The sequence below is a fragment of the Podarcis gaigeae genome (genome assembly GCF_964106915.1).
Source record: "Podarcis gaigeae genome assembly, chromosome: 2".
Classification (NCBI taxonomy): Eukaryota; Metazoa; Chordata; class Lepidosauria; order Squamata; family Lacertidae; genus Podarcis; species Podarcis gaigeae.
Genome location: NC_139679.1, coordinates 4,542,365 through 4,560,450, shown reverse-complemented (window position 1 = coordinate 4,560,450; position 18,086 = coordinate 4,542,365).

Below are 18,086 nucleotides of genomic sequence, written 5' to 3'. Positions count from 1 at the left end.
TGTTCTCCACCTTGTGCTTCTTGGAGAAGGAAAGGGGATATACAGGCAATAAATAAATAAAATGACCAAATTTGTCTCGTCCAGGGGTAGCCAATGTGCTGCCTTGGAGGTGTTATTGGACTACAGCTTCCATATTCCTCAGAATATTTTTTTTCTTGTTTTCCTCCTCCAAAAACTAGATGCGTCTTGTGGTCTGGTGCGTCTTATAGGGCAAAAAATACGGTATAATTATCAATAATACAGCTGCATAGCAGAGGGAGCTTTTGTAGATGCTGCTTGTCATGCACAGATGGGGAAAAGACCCCACCCTTTTACAAAGCAGTTACTGCTTCTTAAGCACACTTACTTTCAATTCATGTGATCTTTTTGCACACACTGTACATTTATAGTACATTTAAAACACTTGGCTTCCTGCAAACAATTATGGGAACTGTAGTTTACTCCTCACAAAGCTTCAGTTCCCAGCACCCTTAAAAGTTCCATGATTCTTTGTGTGTGTGTGTGGGGGGGGGTGTTTCTCTAAATGTGCCTTATAGCTATGGTGAGTGCGCAGCGTGAGTAGCCAAGCCTTGTGGTGCAGCAGGAACCTTGTCCTAATATCTAGTCAAGTTCATTTAGAACTGACCACCACCTTAGGGTATAAGGACCAGTTATCCATCTGGCCAATTGCTCAGGCCTTGTACTTTGAAAAAACTGTTTCTGGAGCCTTGCCTGGCACAAGGTTCCTGTGCAATTTGGGAGCCACACCCAGCACTGAGCTCAGTTGCCTGTCGTCAGATCTGCCTGTGTCTGTGGGTGGCTTTGAATGCTTGCAGAGTCCCTTCCACACACAGCACTTGAGTGGCATGTCCAGCAGCCTCTTAAAAACCGAGGAGGCGGGGCTCTGAGTGAGCTGGCTAAGTATCGCCCCTGAGCAGTCCATCTGTGGGATACTCCGGGCTTTCCCCAGTGATTGTAGTGTGTGTTTTTGCAGGTGACTGGTGGCGTGCTGATTCAGCTTTCCAGATAGCTGCAGCCCAGACTGCAACAGCCCAGACTGCAAATGTGCCACTGTCTGTGCTCTTTGCTGCTGTCCAAATAAATGTGCCAGCAGGATTGTTGTGTCTCTGTCTGTGGGGCAACAAACAGAACACAAACCTGGTGATGGCAGCTCAAAGCTACCATGCTACTTCTATAAAGTGAGTAAGGAAAAATAGTTATCGCTGGACTTTATCTTCCTTTTATGAACTGTTTTAACAGCAGCTTGGTCTGCAGCCCTTAGCAGGGGACAATGCCTAACTCCATTCTGTGAAAAATGTTACCTGTTGATTTTTGCCGGCCAGACTGGTCCTAAGAGTGCCGAAGCATTGATTGGCCCGGTATAACCTTAAACACAGGCCCACTTCCAGCTCCTATTAAAGGCCTTCTCTGTTTTTGAGAACTGGAGGCTTGAATAGTGTCTGCCCTTTATGAGTCCCTTTGGCTTAAGTTTACTCATGTTTCTGATTGTTGTTTGCAGGCAGAAATGGCAGTAGGACATGTGTATGTTACTATGAAGGTGGCAAATGCTCTTTCGACTGCAGACCTCTCATTTATTCCCATATGTTCCAGAATTGGAAAAATCCTGCAGTGGCTCTCACTTGGCCCCGTGGTCTCCAAATGTCCTCAGTTCTTATAGTGCTTGTCCCTCCTCTTGCTGCCAGTTTGATGCCACCCTCCATTGGCCCATCCTGCCCATGCAGAAACAACAGTGCGAATTCAGCTCAGGAACCCTGAGCTTTGTACAGTGTTACCTTGGAGCCAGGATATAAATATAATAATAATAATAATAATAATAATAATAATAATAATAATAATGGAAACTGTGAGAATTATCAGGCATGTATCAGTGTAAGTCCTGTTGAATGCAGTGGTACTTACTTCTGAGTAAAAATTCTTATACGGTAACTGCAGTACAGTGGAACCTTGGGTTATAGACACTTCAGGTTACAGACTTCACTAACCCAGAAATATTACCTCGGCTTAAGAACTTTGCTTCAGGATGAGAACAGAAATCATGCTCCGGCGGCACGGCGGCAGCGGGAGGCCCCATTAGCTAAAGTGGTACCTCAGGTTAAGAACAGTTGCAGGTTAAGAACGGACCTCCAGAACGAATTAAGTACTTAACCCGAGGTACCACTGTAGTTCTCAAAAGAGCATGTCTCAAACGATGGCACCTTGCTCTCTGACTCTCTCAGAATGCCTTCGAGCAAGGATGGGAAGCATGTGGACCTCCACCCATTTTCAAACTACAGCTCCCATAATCCCTGACCATTGGCCATGCTTGCTGGGATGGGAATCCTGCAGCATCTGGAAGGCCACCAATTCCCTGTCATTGCCCTAGGGATTCCCATACTCACAAGCAGTCTCTCTCTGTCTGTCTCTCAGGTGGGGTGGGCTGGTTAGACAACCAGATGCTCTAGATCTAAGTAACTGTCCCCTCCTGTTCACATGCTTAGATCCCAATTGTTAAAGGCACTGGAGCAAGATAGATTTTTGATTTTTTTTGGTCTGGCAACAAGTAACCCTAAAAAGATAGGTACCTTCTTTAAGGTCCTTTCTGCTTTGGTTCTGGATTTGGTACAACCAACATTAGATTTAGCATAATTGGGTTACGTTCTGCTTTGTGCCTTTAGCAGCTGCTAAGCACCCAGAAGTAAATGCATGTGTGGGCGCATGAATTTTAAGAATATATACACCTGATAGCTTAGTTGGTAGAGCACAAGAGTCTTAGTCTCATGGTCATGGGGTTCCAGCCCCATGTTGGGCAAAAGATTCCTGCATTGCAGGGGGTTAATAATAATAATAATAATAATAATAATAATAATAATAATAATTTTATTTATACCCCACCCTCTCCAGCCAAGACAGGGCTCAGGGCAGCTAACACCAAATATAAAAACAATTGATTGAAATACAGCTTAAAAAACAAGATTAAAATACAACATTAAAACATTAAAATGCAGCCTCATTTCAGTGGAAACTCAATCAAAAACTTTTTTGCGGATGGAAATGTCAAGTCTTCACCAAGGCTAACTATCCAGACTGGTCCTACATGGGCCAGAAAAAAGCCAGGGAAGTCCCCAAGTAGGAGTTCCAGCACAGAAGGAGAAAGGAAAAAAGAAAGAGGGGGATGGAAACAAATTGATTCCAAGCCAAAGGCCAGGCAGAACAACTCTGTCTTACAGGCCCTGTGGAAAGAAATCAGATCCCGCAGGGCTCTGGTCTCATGAGGCAGAGCGTTCCACCAGACTGGGGCCAGTGTTGAAAAGGCCTTGGCTCTGGTTGAGGCTAATCTGACTTCCTTAGGGCCTGGGACCTCTAGGGTGTTGCTATTTATGGACCTTAAGGTCCCTTCCAATGCTACAATTCTATACTTCAGTATAAATATTTTCAAGGTAGTTTGCAAATTAACCCAGTGAAGCTTTTACAACATTTTCTCCATGCCGGGAAAAGCTTCCTTTGCTCACTTTATATGTGAATTACCAGTTCGCATATTACCATGTTAATGTCAAGTTCACATGGTTTGCCATAATTGTTTGTGGAGTGGGTGGCATGGGCAAGGGTTCTGTGCCTTTAACTGGAGATCTGCACGTGGGATGGCAGCTTGGGTAGCCATGTTTTTCTGTCTCCTGAGGAGCAAGTCTGAAACACAGAAATTAGGCAGATAAAATGATTCCTGGCATGAAGACAGAATGAACAGGGAATGTTTTCCCTGCTTAATTTCTGCATGCCATTGTGCTCTTACAGGGCCAGGGGAAGGCACAGGTAAAAAGATGGTGACAGCAATGCCAGGTTGTAGTTTAGTGTAGGTTGGACAGTGGATTTCAACTGCCGTCATCCTTGACCATTGACCATGCTGTCTGGGACTGCTGGGAGTTGAGGACCAACATTTGGAGGGCCATAAGCTGTTGAGTCATCAGATATAAACAGAGTAGGTTCCTGCACCTTTCATAGAACCAGAGAATTTTAGAATTGAAAGGAATCCCCTCTGCAATACAGGAATCTCAATGTACCAGTACAGAAGAAGGAATTTTTGCAAGCACAGCTGTCCTCATCTTAACAGGGCTAAAGCATGACAAGCTGGTACTAACAATAGTTCTTCCTTCCTGACAGTTGCCCTACCCTCCTGTTCCTCGCTGTATTTCTGATGTTTTGATTGACACATCTTTGCCACATCTGAAAGGTTGTAAGCCACAGCACCTGCTGCCCTCTGCTGGTTACAAATGGCCCTGCAACCCGTGCAAAGAATCCTCAGTCTCTTTCCAGATTCATTTACTGTACCTGTATACTTTCATTCAGCACTACACGAATCTATTACATAAATGTCACTAGAATATAAGGCACATGTGAGAGTGAATCCCTGCTGGGAAGGGGAAAGTGCGTGAGCTACTCAAGATAGGATCAGATCCTACAAGCTCACTTTTGTCCAGTCCCTGTCTCTCAGCCTAACCTTTTATTTCATAATTTCGTAAGATGTATACACTGCTAGACTGTAAAGAAATTTGCAGTGTTGTTTTGGGGATAAAAGGGGTGGGTTTGTTAGTTGTCCCAAAAGGCACCTATTAATTATATATTATGCATCATTTACTATTATATTTGTATCCCACCCTTCCAAAGTTTCCCAGGACAGCAAACATCAAAAGATTAAAACACAATTTAAAAAACAATTTAAAAACAATTTAAAAAAATTAAGAAACACTTAGAGCATTCAGAATGTCTAAACATATTTAAAAGTAATAATATACCCTCACAGATACTCATTTGCACGGTTGCCATAGCAGGTATCTCTCAGCCCTCAAATGCCTGGGTAAACAGGAACCTTTTGAAATTTCTGCTGAATGAGGGAGACACCCAGGAGTGTATTTTGCAAACAGAGAACCACCAGCAAGAAGGCCCTTGTCACAGGCCAACAGCAACCTGGCAGCAACCAGAGGTGGAGCCAAGAGCCTGGCCTCCCCTGCCAACTGTAGAGCCCGAGATGGTTACTATTGTGAGGGCAGAATGAAAACTAGTTAAATATCATCACTATCAGTTTGTCATGGACAAGTGATCAGGGGAAAAAACATACAGTACACAAAATAAACAAATCTCTCATTAGAAGAGGGTCATGTTCCCTCTTTTAATGAGGCATTTGTACATGTTAATTGAAAAAGTCGTAATTGGACTTGTCACATTGAAATAATTAGTGTCCAGTGCCATGATTATACAATTTTGAGCCTGGAACATCCTTTCCTAGAGCAATCAGACCTGCCCATGGTCATTCAGGCCTTTCTGACCTCTTGGCTTGACGGCTGTAGCACATTGTATGTGTGGCTCCCTTTGCAAAGCGCTTGGAAACTCATCTGGTGCAAAACACTTCTATATTTTAGGTGCTAATTAAAATGGAGCATATTATTTAAATTTTGCATGATCTACACTGGTAGCTTGAAATTCTGTTATGTGAACAAGTATTTTCTCCCCCTTTGCCCTAGAATCTTTGTTTCTCTGGAGTTCAACTCATCCGGCTTTAATTTTAAATTATATTGGGAAGCTTTGGAGTAACATCTTCCTAATCTTGTTTTAAAGATTCTTTTATTGTTTGGTGAATTTAGGTGAAGCCTTTCTTTCTTTCTTTCTTTCTTTCTTTCTTTCTTTCTTTCTTTCTTTCTTTCTTGAATAGATTTTATTGAAGTTTGGGGGGGAATACAAAGATTAATATCAGATATATTTTTATCGAGGCTAAAAAACTAATACAGACCAGAAAAGGGGGGGGGGGGAGTTGAAGAGAAAAGAAAGAGGGAAAAGGAGAACTTCTGATTCTTTATCTGTCAGCTATATGTAGAAAATTATTTGTAGAAAACACCCAACAAATAAATTTTCTAGAAACAAATATTATCATTGTTTCATCTTTATCCCAGGAAAGGCTTCACTTGCTAAATTCCTGCATGTTGGACTACAGGCACATGAGCCCCACCAGAAATAATGTTGCATTCCCATTTGTGGTTGTTGTGAGGGAAGCAGAAGAATATCCAAAGAGTGGTCGTGACAGCTGAAATCCCAAGCCCCAGACCATGGGGGAAGGGAGAGATAAAAAGAACTACTTGGCAGGGGTGCCAGCTTGCAAAGGTGATGGGGGGGAGGGGCAACGTCATGCGTCAGGGCGCTGGGAGGAGCCTGGGGTGGAGCCAAACCTGGTGGCTCCTCCTCTTGGCACTGCCACAGGAAGGAGGCTGCTTCATGGCAGGAGGAGAAGGAGGAGCCAGCTGCCAGAGCCACACTACAGTCGGTTTCGTGCTTTGACTCCATGCTTTTTGGACATTGGGGGGTCCAGCCCCTACCTAGCCCCCAAATATAGATGGGGCAAAAGGGCTCGGCTTCCAGCCCCTGCTATTTAGTATTTTCAAAAGGCCAGCTGATTTCAGCACATTGTATACTGAAGTGTGATCTACCCGGACATATGAATGCTAATTGTTAGATAATATAAAATTTAATTTTATATGTAATATTGCGAGAAGGCACAATATTTATGTTAGATTGAGCTATACAGGAGATTTCTTGTTTTTTTGTTTTGTTTTATATATCTTGTCTTATATATCTTGTCTTATATGTTTTCTTTATATTGGATGTATAGATATGGCAAGCATTATTCATCTTTTTTCCTGCTCTCACTTTTGGAATCCTGGATGTGTGTACTTGAAAATACACACATTCTTCCTACAACTAGGAGCTGTGCCCCTGCTCTCTCTGCCAGCTCCACTAACGCTTCCCCTTCCTACCTCTTTCAACTATTAAGCTCGCTTTTCCCAATCCCATTTCTGAAGGCTCTTCTCTCTTTGATTCTGCAGACCTGATTTGCACCCCTGTTTTCACAGGGGCGATTCAAACTAGTATATATTAAGAACATTGTGATCCAATCTAGTATATATGAAGGACATCGGATGCTGTTTTTCACTGAGAGATCTTGGTTTAAGTAGCCTATTTGTTTCCCAGATCGTAATGTTATGACTCCATTGGACTCTGAAATTTTAGAATGAAACATGGTCCTCCTGTTGAATTTGAATTGAATTCCAGCTCACCCTGTGCACCCTTTTTCAATATGTCAATACAGCATACACCTTGAAGGCTGGGAAACTGGAATGAAAGTTGGTGTGGGTTTATTCCACAATTCATGTTCAAACCTGTTTTCATGAGAAACTGACTAGGCCTCACAGATATGGTGCTTAATTAGTTTCCAAGTGGGACCCGCAGCAAAATTCTGCTTGCCCTCTATTCCAACCCTTGTCCTCCCATTTCCTGGGTTTCCACCCTCCCTCAACAGCCAGTCAGCATTCTGTGGCTGCTGAGCATGCTCATTGCTCGGGGGCTTGTTTCTGCGGGGCGGGAAGGCAGCTTGTAATTCTGAAAACCTTTCAGTTCCCTCTTGCGCCTCCATGGTCTTGTTTTGGTAACAACCCTGCTGGCACTCGCTGGCTGAGTTTGCCATTAGAAGGAGTGATATGTCTTCATAACTACAGCAACACTCCCAACACAGATCAAATAGTCATTTAACACCCCCCCAGCATAGGAATTCATGGCCTTGGTGTGCCTGCCTAGCACATAAGCCTGTTGAACTGGTTAGAATGTAGAATCATTTGTACAGGTGCTCCCAAGGAACAAGCACATGAGATCTAAAATTTGTGTGCACCCTCTTGCCCTGCTTCAATGATGGTGCCTTTGTTGATGGGCGAAAAAGAGCAGGCTTTTTGAGCTGTGGGGACGTTTGTTTTAAGACCTCCACTCTCTTCTTCCATGGCAACAATAGGGTGACCATCAGAAGAGTCAAACAGAAAAGGGAACTTGGCAGGTACAGTTGTTCTCACCTGGCAAGCTGCCCCACGGTCCAGGAATAAATACATTGCATTTATATTAGCAGTCAGGCCAGGGAGAGCCAATGGTGCTATTGGACTCCAGCTCCCATCATCTCTGACTACTGACCCTGCTGGCTAGGATGCTGGAGTTGGAGTCCAGCAGCATCTGGAGGGCACCACGTTGGATACACCTGAGCTAGGCTTTTAATTCAATCTCAAAGGTGCTTAATATGTCCAGTTCACAAAGGCAAGCAGAACCATAGAAACGAGTCTTTCCCCCCTGGCTCATTTTTTATGTTGACCACTAGAGGGCAATGGAGAGCCATGTTCCCATTACGGAAATGTGCTGCGTTGAATATTCGTTTATTTCCACCTCCACCAGATTATTGAGGTTGGCAGGTGGTGGAGACAGACACGTACAGTCGTGCAGTTACTTCATTTTAGGCTCTGGACTTAATGGTGTTAGGAAGAACCCTTTTTAGATGGCCCTGCTGTTCATCTGACTGAACTTCTGCCTTAGAGACCTGTCCTGATGGAGCCACTGAGTCAGGTCAGAAACCCAGGGCAGGTACTATTCATGTGTCTACAATGTGAATGTCAGAAATGGCATCCAAGTCTTTCTTGCTTTCAGCAGAAGTAGGTCTACTTGCCCCAAACAGTGGATGCAGCGCGAAAGTCTGTTTCACTTCTGACTCCACCTGAGGCTCACAGGATTTAAGTGTTCCTCCAGACAATGCAATTCCCTCTGCATAGGCAACTTGGTGTTAGGCAGAAGGCTTCTCGCCCAGCCCTGAGGTGTGTGTGTGTGTGTGTGTGGTGGTGAGAGCAGAGCGGAGCAAAGAACAGGGTGAGGAACCTATGGCTCTCCTGATGCTGTTGAACTCTTTATTATTATTATTATTAAATTTTATTTAACATAATTATTACAAAATACAAGCAAAATACATACATACATACATACATACATACATACATGTATTTTCCAGATAAGCACACATATATAAAAAAGAACAAAAAAGGGAAAAGGAAGAAAAGAAAAAAGAAGAAGAAAAAAGAAGAAGAAAAATTGGAAGAATTTCCTCCAAATTCACTCCACAAATATCTCAACAATAAAACTTCATTGATTGACTTCCATCACTTACACTGCACTTCCTATATACATTTTAAGCAAATTTGTATCTGTTATTCTGTATTTCCCCCATACAATCTCATGCAAATATTCTAATCAATAAATTTTCTAAATCTTTCATAAATCTATTCCAAACACAACCAATCCCTTACACTTAATTGCCCAGCCCTGAGGTGTGTGTGTGTGTGTGGTGGTGATGGGAGCAGAGCGGAGCAAAGAACAGGGTGAGGAACCTATGGCTCTCCAGATGCTGTTGGACTCTAACTTGGCTGTTTGTGAGAAGTGGGATTTGAGGTGAAGGAGCTTCAGTAGAGCAGAGCAGGGGCAGGCGATGGCAGGTGGAGGGGAGCAAGTGGTGACAGGTTTTTGCCCCTTCCTTGCCCATCTTGAGCCAAAGTCAAATGCCACGTTGTGTGTGTTCGTGTATAAAGGGCAAGCAAACACCTACTGTGTTGTGATGCCGCATGGGGCTGCAATATCACATCAAACCTTGCCTCTTGGGCAATGCCAGAGCTGGGTTGCATATCCTGTAACCTCTACTCCTGTGGAAACCAGGAAGCCACATGGTTCAAGATTCCCAGAAATCTGAAACCCTTTGCCTCCCCATCCTAGGACTTCATGAGTTTCCCCATTGCAAATCATCTATTCCCAACATCAGAAATCAAAGAAGGGTTAAGTCTAATATATTTCCAAATGAGATACAGTAACTTAATAATATATTGTATTTCTCTTACAATTCAGGATGACAATGAATACATAATTACTAGTGTATTATTAGCACTGGTCACAGTTGGTCCACACAAAGTAGGGGGTTAAAATATATACAAACACATATGCACCATTTTCTTCTACAATTTTTAGAAAAAACTGTTTCAAGTTTGTAATAGAACTGCAGCCTTTCAGTGCAATCCTACCTATGCATTGAGCTCAATGGAATTTACATTTGATCCCATTCAAGGAAGACTGGCAGTTAAAATTAATGGACTATGCTGAAATGGTAAATGGAACGAGCTGAAATGGTAAAACTTATGGCAAGATTTAGAAACCAGGAAGAAATTACTTTTAACAAAGAATGGGAAAATATGTAATTAATTTGAAAAATGATTGTAAGCAATTAAATTCCTTAGCAGAATTAATTTAAAACTCCAGTTTTTCATTTTCTCCTTTCATTTTCCTTTTTCCTATTAAGATTATTGACTAAGGAAAAGGAAAGGAGAAAATGAAAAACTGGAGTTGGAACGGAGATGCAGTATAAAAATCCTAACAGAAGGAATCCAAGGGGATATTTGTATTATTAATTAATGTGTATATGATGTAAATTTGAAAAAACTGAAAATAAATTTTATATATAAAAAAGGAATTTACATATAGTAGACACATATAGTTTAGTCATTACTTGCTTAAACTTTGCCCGATAATTTTCAGCCCATTGGTTCCTTCTTCAGCAGCTTCCAATGATTAAAAACACATACATGTTTCAGAAATATGGTGAAGAGTCTCCTTAACTCCTTAACTCATTAGGAATGTTTATTCTTTTAAGATTCTAGTTCTCATTAACCCACTTTAATTATGTTGTTAAGGCTGCAGTCCTGTGTGTACTTTCCTAGAAGTAAGTTTCACTGAACCTAATGGGACTTCAGAGTAAATATTCATAGTATTGCTTTGTAAGTCATTCATATTATGAACACACAGTAGTAAGTCTGTACTTTTTCACTTTACAAATTATAATCCACCATTTAAAATTTATTAATTTAATTTATATACCACCCTATACCCAGAGGTCTCAGGGCGGTTCACAGAAAAGTTCAAAATATATAAAAACAAAATAAGAACAATAACACCTCCCAAAAAAGAACCACATTTTAGAAGAATATAAGATGTCAATCTGGTCAGCCAAATGCCTGGTTAAAAAGGAACGTTTTTACCTGGTGCCTAAAGGTGTATAATGAAGGCGCCAGGCGAACTTCCCTGGGGAAAGGCTTCCACAGACGGAGCCACTGCAGAGAAGGCCCTGTTCTCATGTTGCCACCCTCCAGACCTCTCGAGAAGGAGGCACACGAAGGAGGGCCTCCAAAGATGATCTTTAGGGTCTGGGTAGGTTCATATGGAAAGAGGTGGTCCTGAGCTATACCCAAAGGTCACTAAGAAATAATTTAAATACATTTGCAATTAAAAGAAGCCAAAATAAAAACAAATCCACTGTACCTCTGTTTTGTTGAGATTAAGCCACAGTTTCGTAGCTAACATCCTATCCATCACTGTTCCCAAGCAACAATTCATGGGATGATATCCAGCTTTAGCTATTCTCAGAGTAGAACCACTGAAATCAGTTGATTTCAATGTTTGTTGTAAGCATGATCAATGTTGGATATCTCCCATGGTCTTTGCAGCCTCTGGGGCAATAGACAGAAAAAATAGCGTGAGCTGGATGTTATCAGTGTGTTTATTTATTGTTTCTTAAGAGAAGCACAATGAATTTTCGTTTTTCATGTCTCATGCTAGGAAAGTTTGCACATTTCAATTATTTCTTTATTTGGGACGGATGCTTTGAGTTAAGTAAAAGGTAAAGGGACCCCTGACCATTAGGTCCAGTCATGACCAACTCTGGGGTTGCGGTGCTCATCTCGCTTTATTGGCCGAGGGAGCCAGCATACATCTTCCAGGTCATGTGGCCAGCATGACTAAGCCGCTTCTGGTGAACCAGAGCAGCACATGGAAATGCCGTTTACCTTCCCGCTGGAGATGTGCTTTCGAACTGCTAGGTTGTCAGGAGCAGGGACCGAGCAACGGGAGCTCACCCCGTCGCGGGGATTCGAACCACCGACCTTCTGATCGGCAAGTCCGAGGCCACCCACATCCCTTTTTGAGTAAAGTACTGTCCTTTAATTTCTGTGCATGTTGGCTCTAAATGTCAAAGGAAGAGTGAGTGGTTGACAAGATTTAGAATGGTACCAGAAGCATTCTTATAAGAAAAGAGGACCAATGCACAGAACTAGTACAGTGACGGATAGGTCAATAAGCAACCATCAGTCATTGTGAAGTAGAACTTCTATGATCAGAAGGAGTATACCTCTAAATACCAGATGAACACTATCCAACTACCTTCTGAAAATCCCCTGCTGCCAGGCTGCTATTTTCTCTTGAAGGTGCTGTTTGCAATAAATAATACCTTCAGGAGCAAATAGCAGTAGTGAAAAAATTCACAAGGAACCTGATGTGGGGACCTGCTCCATATGAGGAACAGATACTGGATTTGGGTTCCATCACCACAAGGATATCCACTTGCACAATGGGACTCCCCACTCCCGCTTCTGTGTCCTGTTCCCTCTCCAAATCCTCTCCAAAAGCCCTGCAGGTCTTTGCTCTCAGCCCCGCATTCCGACATGTGCAAGGACAAACATTGTGGGAGGAGGCAAAGTCTTTTGGGGACCTTATCCAAGTACCGCCTGTTTATTTTTACCTCCAAGGCCGTTCTCTCTTGCTCTGGCTGGTGGGTCCTTGCTCTTGTTGCCATGGCACTTGAATGCAGGGCAAAGGGCCTTCCCTGGCAGAAGGACATGTGGCTATTTCAGGCACATGTGGCCTTTGCCCACTCCACTCCTGTCAGGAAAATGACATAACACATTGCAACCAGATCAGGCTTCCAAAGGGGCAAAGTCCAGTGCCAGGTATGTCTGAGCTTCCTATGAGGTGCTTGAGGGACAGCTGCATTAATGTTTCCCTTCCTGGCAATTCCTCTGCAAATGCTCTCTTCCTTCTTGCCCCATAATCGGCAGGTGCTGTGAAACCTATTTCACACTTGTACAGGCCCAGTCAATAGTGCATTTATCCCAGGCAGGGCTGGTCCTACCATTAGGCCAAATGAGGCAGTTGCCTCAGGTGGCAGAGACTTGGGGGTGGGTGAGCTGCTGGTGAACAGAGCTTCGTCTGCTACATGGGCTGCCGTCTACCCCATATGCTAGCCTCTCACCATGAGGCATAATGCTGACCTCTCACCAGTGCTGAAGTCAGAATCAGCTACCAGTCTAGTTGGCTTCAGTGCTTGGAATTGGGAGTGATGGAACCTTTTCCTTCACCTCAGGCAACAATATGTCTTGAGCTGGCTTTGAACCCAGGTTTCGGCTGAGTAGAGAACACTGAACATACCAAGCCTCTTGGGCTTACTGATTGCAAGGTCGGCAGTTTGAAAGCAGAGATGAGCGCCACAGCCCAAAGTCAAATTCAACTGGAGTCCAAACCACACCGTGATCAACTCCCGCCCAGGAACCAATGTCCCCACTGTGGAAGGACGTGTGGGTCCAGAATTGGCCTCCACAGTTACTTACAGACTCATTGTTAAAACCGTGTTTATGGAAGACAATCATACCTGGCTACGAGTGATTGCCAAAGAAAGAAGAAGAAGAAGAAGAAGAAGAAGAAGAAGAAGAAGAAGAAGAAGAAGAGCACAAGCTATGTACCCTTAGGGAAATGCTATATAAATATTAATATCCAAATTTTCCATTGCCAGTATTTTGAGGTGGCTTACAAAACAGAATGAAACTATCAACTGTAAAATTAAAAACTATTCCAAATGTATAATCCAAATAATTTATAGGAATAATCAGATAGTGATGAGAAAATAGCATTGGCTAAATGCTTGGGAAAATAAAACAATGTAGATCTGGCACCTAAAAGAACAGTGGGCACCAGTTATTCCTAGGGAGAATATACCAGAATCAGGGTGCCACTGCCGCCACAGAAAAGTCCTTTTTCCTAGTCATCACCTGCCTAGCTTATGAAAGTGGGGACACTTTGATTACAACCTCAGATGAGAGTATCATCATCTACGGGTCTCCTAAAAATGCCCATGAGTTTGGATAGCACTCACACAGAGGATATGCATTTTATTGGCTGTTCCAGAGTTGCTATGTTATTCCATTCCCCTTGAGTCTTAATCGAAGGTTGTCAGCATTTTACTGGTCCTGGTCCTATGCCTTTAATAGCAGTCTAAATGCAAATATTTTGGAGGTAAATATTTCTCCAAGGCATGTTAGAAACTGTACCTTATTGTCTGTGTGCCATGCTGCTGTGAAGGGCACAGGATCAGGGCCAATTAAAAAAAGAGGGACCCTTGTTGGAACCTGATAATATTTTTTTTTCCAGAAGCATTGCAATACTTTTTTTAAAAAAAGTTTGTTTTTGGTGGCTAGAGTTCCACTTGGAGCATTCATATTTCAGGGTGTCACCCCCTCCACAATTTTCCCTTGCCATATTTTGAAAACAGGACCCATTTATAGCTCTTAGTGATGGGGCAGGCTTCAAAAAGTGTGTATATACATCTATATCTATGTATCCATCCTTTGGAATAGAGCTCTGAAGCACCCATCTGTTATTTACAGACCCTCCAAGTGTCCCCATTTTCCAAGGACAGTTCTAGATTTTAAGAAGCTGCCCTGGCTTCTGATTTGACCCCGGAATGACCCACTTTTCTTTAGGATGTCCCTATTTTCATCGGAGAAATGTGGGAGGGTATGGAGTTATGCGCCCCCCAAGCCAAGGAGATAAGTAACTATACAACTTTAAGAAGACATCTGAAGGTAGCCCTGTATAGGGAAGTTTTTTAATGTTATATTGTGTTTTTATATGTGTTGGAATCAGAGTAGCTGGGGCAACCCAGTCAGATGGGCAGGGGATATTACTACTACTACTACTACTACAATGGAATAGGACATCCCTATTTTCATCAGAAAAATGTTGGAGGGTATGTATTTGTTACCATTTCATATTATGCCAATAAAGGCTGAATGAATGAATGAATGAATGAGAGTATTACCATTTTATATCCTGCTATTCAGGATCTAAAAATCCTACCAAAGTGACTTGCAACTACATATTTGAAAAACGCATTAAACAATACTATCAGATTAAAACACATTGGGGCAGTTGAGGCTAGATCGCCCTGAGAAGAGGCCCACAAGAGCAGACCTTGAGGGTGGTCTTTGCCTGCTTGCCCCATGCTCTTGCGCCATTTGAACATGGACGCCGCATTCCTGGGCTTGGATCCAAGATATTACAGTGAGATTGTAGAGGGTCATCGAGGCCCCCTGACCATTCGCCTGTGCTGCTCTCCCATGGATGTTCTCATGATTTTGTTTGCCAAGAATAAACCTAACAAGTCAAAGGTGACTGTAAGGCTCTGGAAACCAGAGCAAAGGTAAAGGCCCAGCTGGGGCCAGGCCACTCCTTCAGATAAGTAATTGTTTGGGTAGGTGGTACTGATGAAAGGCAAGGTCAACGTGGTCATTTGACAGATGGAAAATTTGCTCCAGGTTGTGCTTTCGAGGGGGTTATTTGAATAGGCCTGGTGTTAGGACAAGGCATCTCTTGGGCTGTTGGCAGAGCCCCAGCCACCCTGATGTCTTTTGCTGAGCCCTCTCCCATCTGCGGGTGGGCAAATGTGAAGTCCAGCTTCCTGCCAAAGGTAGGCAAGGAGGTGCAGGGAAAGCAACCATGTCCACAGCTACCTTTGCAAGTGTTCTTCACTGAGTTTCAACCTGGCCACCCTACCATAACTGTCAACGTTTCCCTTTTTAAAAGGGAAATTCCCTCATTCCGAATAGGATTCCTCGCAAGAAAAGGGAAAAGTTGACAGCTATGCACCCTACGCACGAGCTCATAAACCAACGGTGCAACCTGGAGGGGGGACACCAGCAACAACTAGGAGCACCTGAGGCAGATGTATGAGTTTATTCTTTTATTTTGACAATTTATATGCTGCTTAATTACCGTCTCTGAGCGGTATACAGAAACTCAGTACAATTAAAACAAGTTAAAAATATAAAATCAGAATGATGTTGGTGATGGTGATTGAAAGGGAAAAGAGCAGCGAAACAGCAGAGCAAGGGCCTTCAATGAGACTTTTGGGCCGGGAGCGGAATTTCTGCTTTTTCTGGGTTGTATTCAGTGCTGCACATGGGGGCCCCGCTGACATGGTGGTCCTTCTGCTTCTTCTCTTCTCCCTGAACAGCCTCAAAATCTGCTTTGGAGGGTTTGAGAACCCTCTGGAGCAGATTTCGAGGGTACATGGGGAGCTGCAGGTGAGTGGAACATTCTGTTGTGCAAGCAGGCATCTGCTACACTTGCAGAACAGTCCTGGATATGACCTGTGAAGACTGCTGGCTGGCTGGTTGTTGTTGTTTCACAAATTGAATTTGCTGTGAGATTGCCATTACCAAGAGGTTTTCAGTCACTTCTTGGTTCTTTGGCTGTGTATGGTAGGGGGAGGCCTGTTCAGAACTCTGAAGCCTTCACTTGAGTTAGTTGCCATAGATTGCAGTGTGACTAAGGTCAAGTTCCAGGTGGATTTTCCCAGCAGCCCCTGTACATTGAGGTGGCTGATGCATGTCATTTGAGCAGGTGCTCATCCGCTTAGTCTAGATTTGTTGCTGAGCCAGTTCAGCTGTCTGAAAATGCCTGTCCCATGGTTACTGAACTGCCCAATTTGCCCAGGTCACGCATTTCCTCTCTGGCAAACCCTGATGGTACTATCAGGAAAGGACAGGGGGATCCACAGCACCAGTTCTTCCTCTTGTATTATGTTCCTGTCTGATTGTGCATACCACCCCGAAAGAATCCAGACTGTTTTCTCGTCAGGGGGCAGACTTGCATGCTGTCTTTCCAAGGGGAGGTGGTCGCCCTAAGGGAAAGAGAAGTGGGTGCCTCCTCCCCACTCACCCCTTCCTTTAATCTTTCTTCTGTCACTTTAAGAAGAGTAAAGCAGATCAGAAACAAGGGGGATTAAAGGCTTAGTGACTCCAAGCTTTCCATTCCCTGGGCTGGTAGGTTAGTATGTCAGTGAGTTACTGTGACACATGTGCTCTAATTCTTCAGGCCCACTACTCTGATCACAGATCCGCCCCACCATAAACAACTAAACTCTGACCCCTGCTGCAATCCATGTTTTTTTTCTACCCACCATCTCATCTGTTCACCCCACCAGTCCATAGCTGTCAACTTTTCCCTTATTCCAAATAGGATTCCTTGCAAGAAAAGGGAAAAGTTGACAGCTATGCACCAGTCTCCTTCCTATTTTGGCAATGTACCGTACTGCTACAACTGAGCTAATCATGTTCTCTGTGATTTCCCTAGAGTTCAGCTCCATGTGATTTGGCTGGAAGAATGAACTAACCCAAAAGCAGTAATGACAGATTCCTCACATTCTCTGGTATGCTGGACAATGCACCCAGGAAGTTGGATCACAGATCACCCGGCTCCAGTTCTTTGTGGGCGCTTGCTCAAGAGACCTCTGGCATCTCCTCCCTGACTAGACACCCTTTTCCTCAGTGGGAGTGTGCCATTCACTCATGGCTGCAGTCCTTAATCCTCCTTCAGCACTGGCCATGTGAGTAATGATAGACCAGCCAGAAGAGCTGTATGAAAAGGCAGGGTAGAAATGTATTTTATACATGAGTTGCTGAAATGCTTGACTTGTTAGAGCCCTGCAGATTTCCAGGACTCTGGGTCATTGCTTGACCATGCTGTGTGCTGGTGCTGACCATGACATGATAGTGTTTCTCAGATTTATTGCATTTGGACCTTTCTTCTGAATGTACTGACATGAAACACATAGACCCAGCGCAACATCAATAATCTGGAGAGTCTTGTGTGAAGGTATGCGCTACCCATATCTATCTTCTAAAACCATTCATAGGAAGCTATCATTTGAAAATGCCTATTTCAGTGAATGGATTATGAATTTATGACAACAACAACAACAACAACAACAACAACAACAACAACAACAACATATTACTTAAACCAGACAGGGTTGCCCCAGCCACTCTGGGTGGCTTCCAACATAGGGTTGTCATATTTTGAAGAGCAAAAAAGAGGACTTGTTGGCCAGGACACATTTGTAGGTGGGCTGGGGGGGAAGGAGGGGGAAAATAGTAGAAATTATAACGCTGAAAATGAGAACTAGGGACTATGGCAACCCTACCCAACATAATAACACAGCAGAACATAGTAAAACATCAAACATTAAAAACTTCCTTGACATCTGAAGGGAGGGTGTTCCACAGGGATGAATGCCATCAGGTCTATACAACTGTGGGGCACAGAACCTATCAATA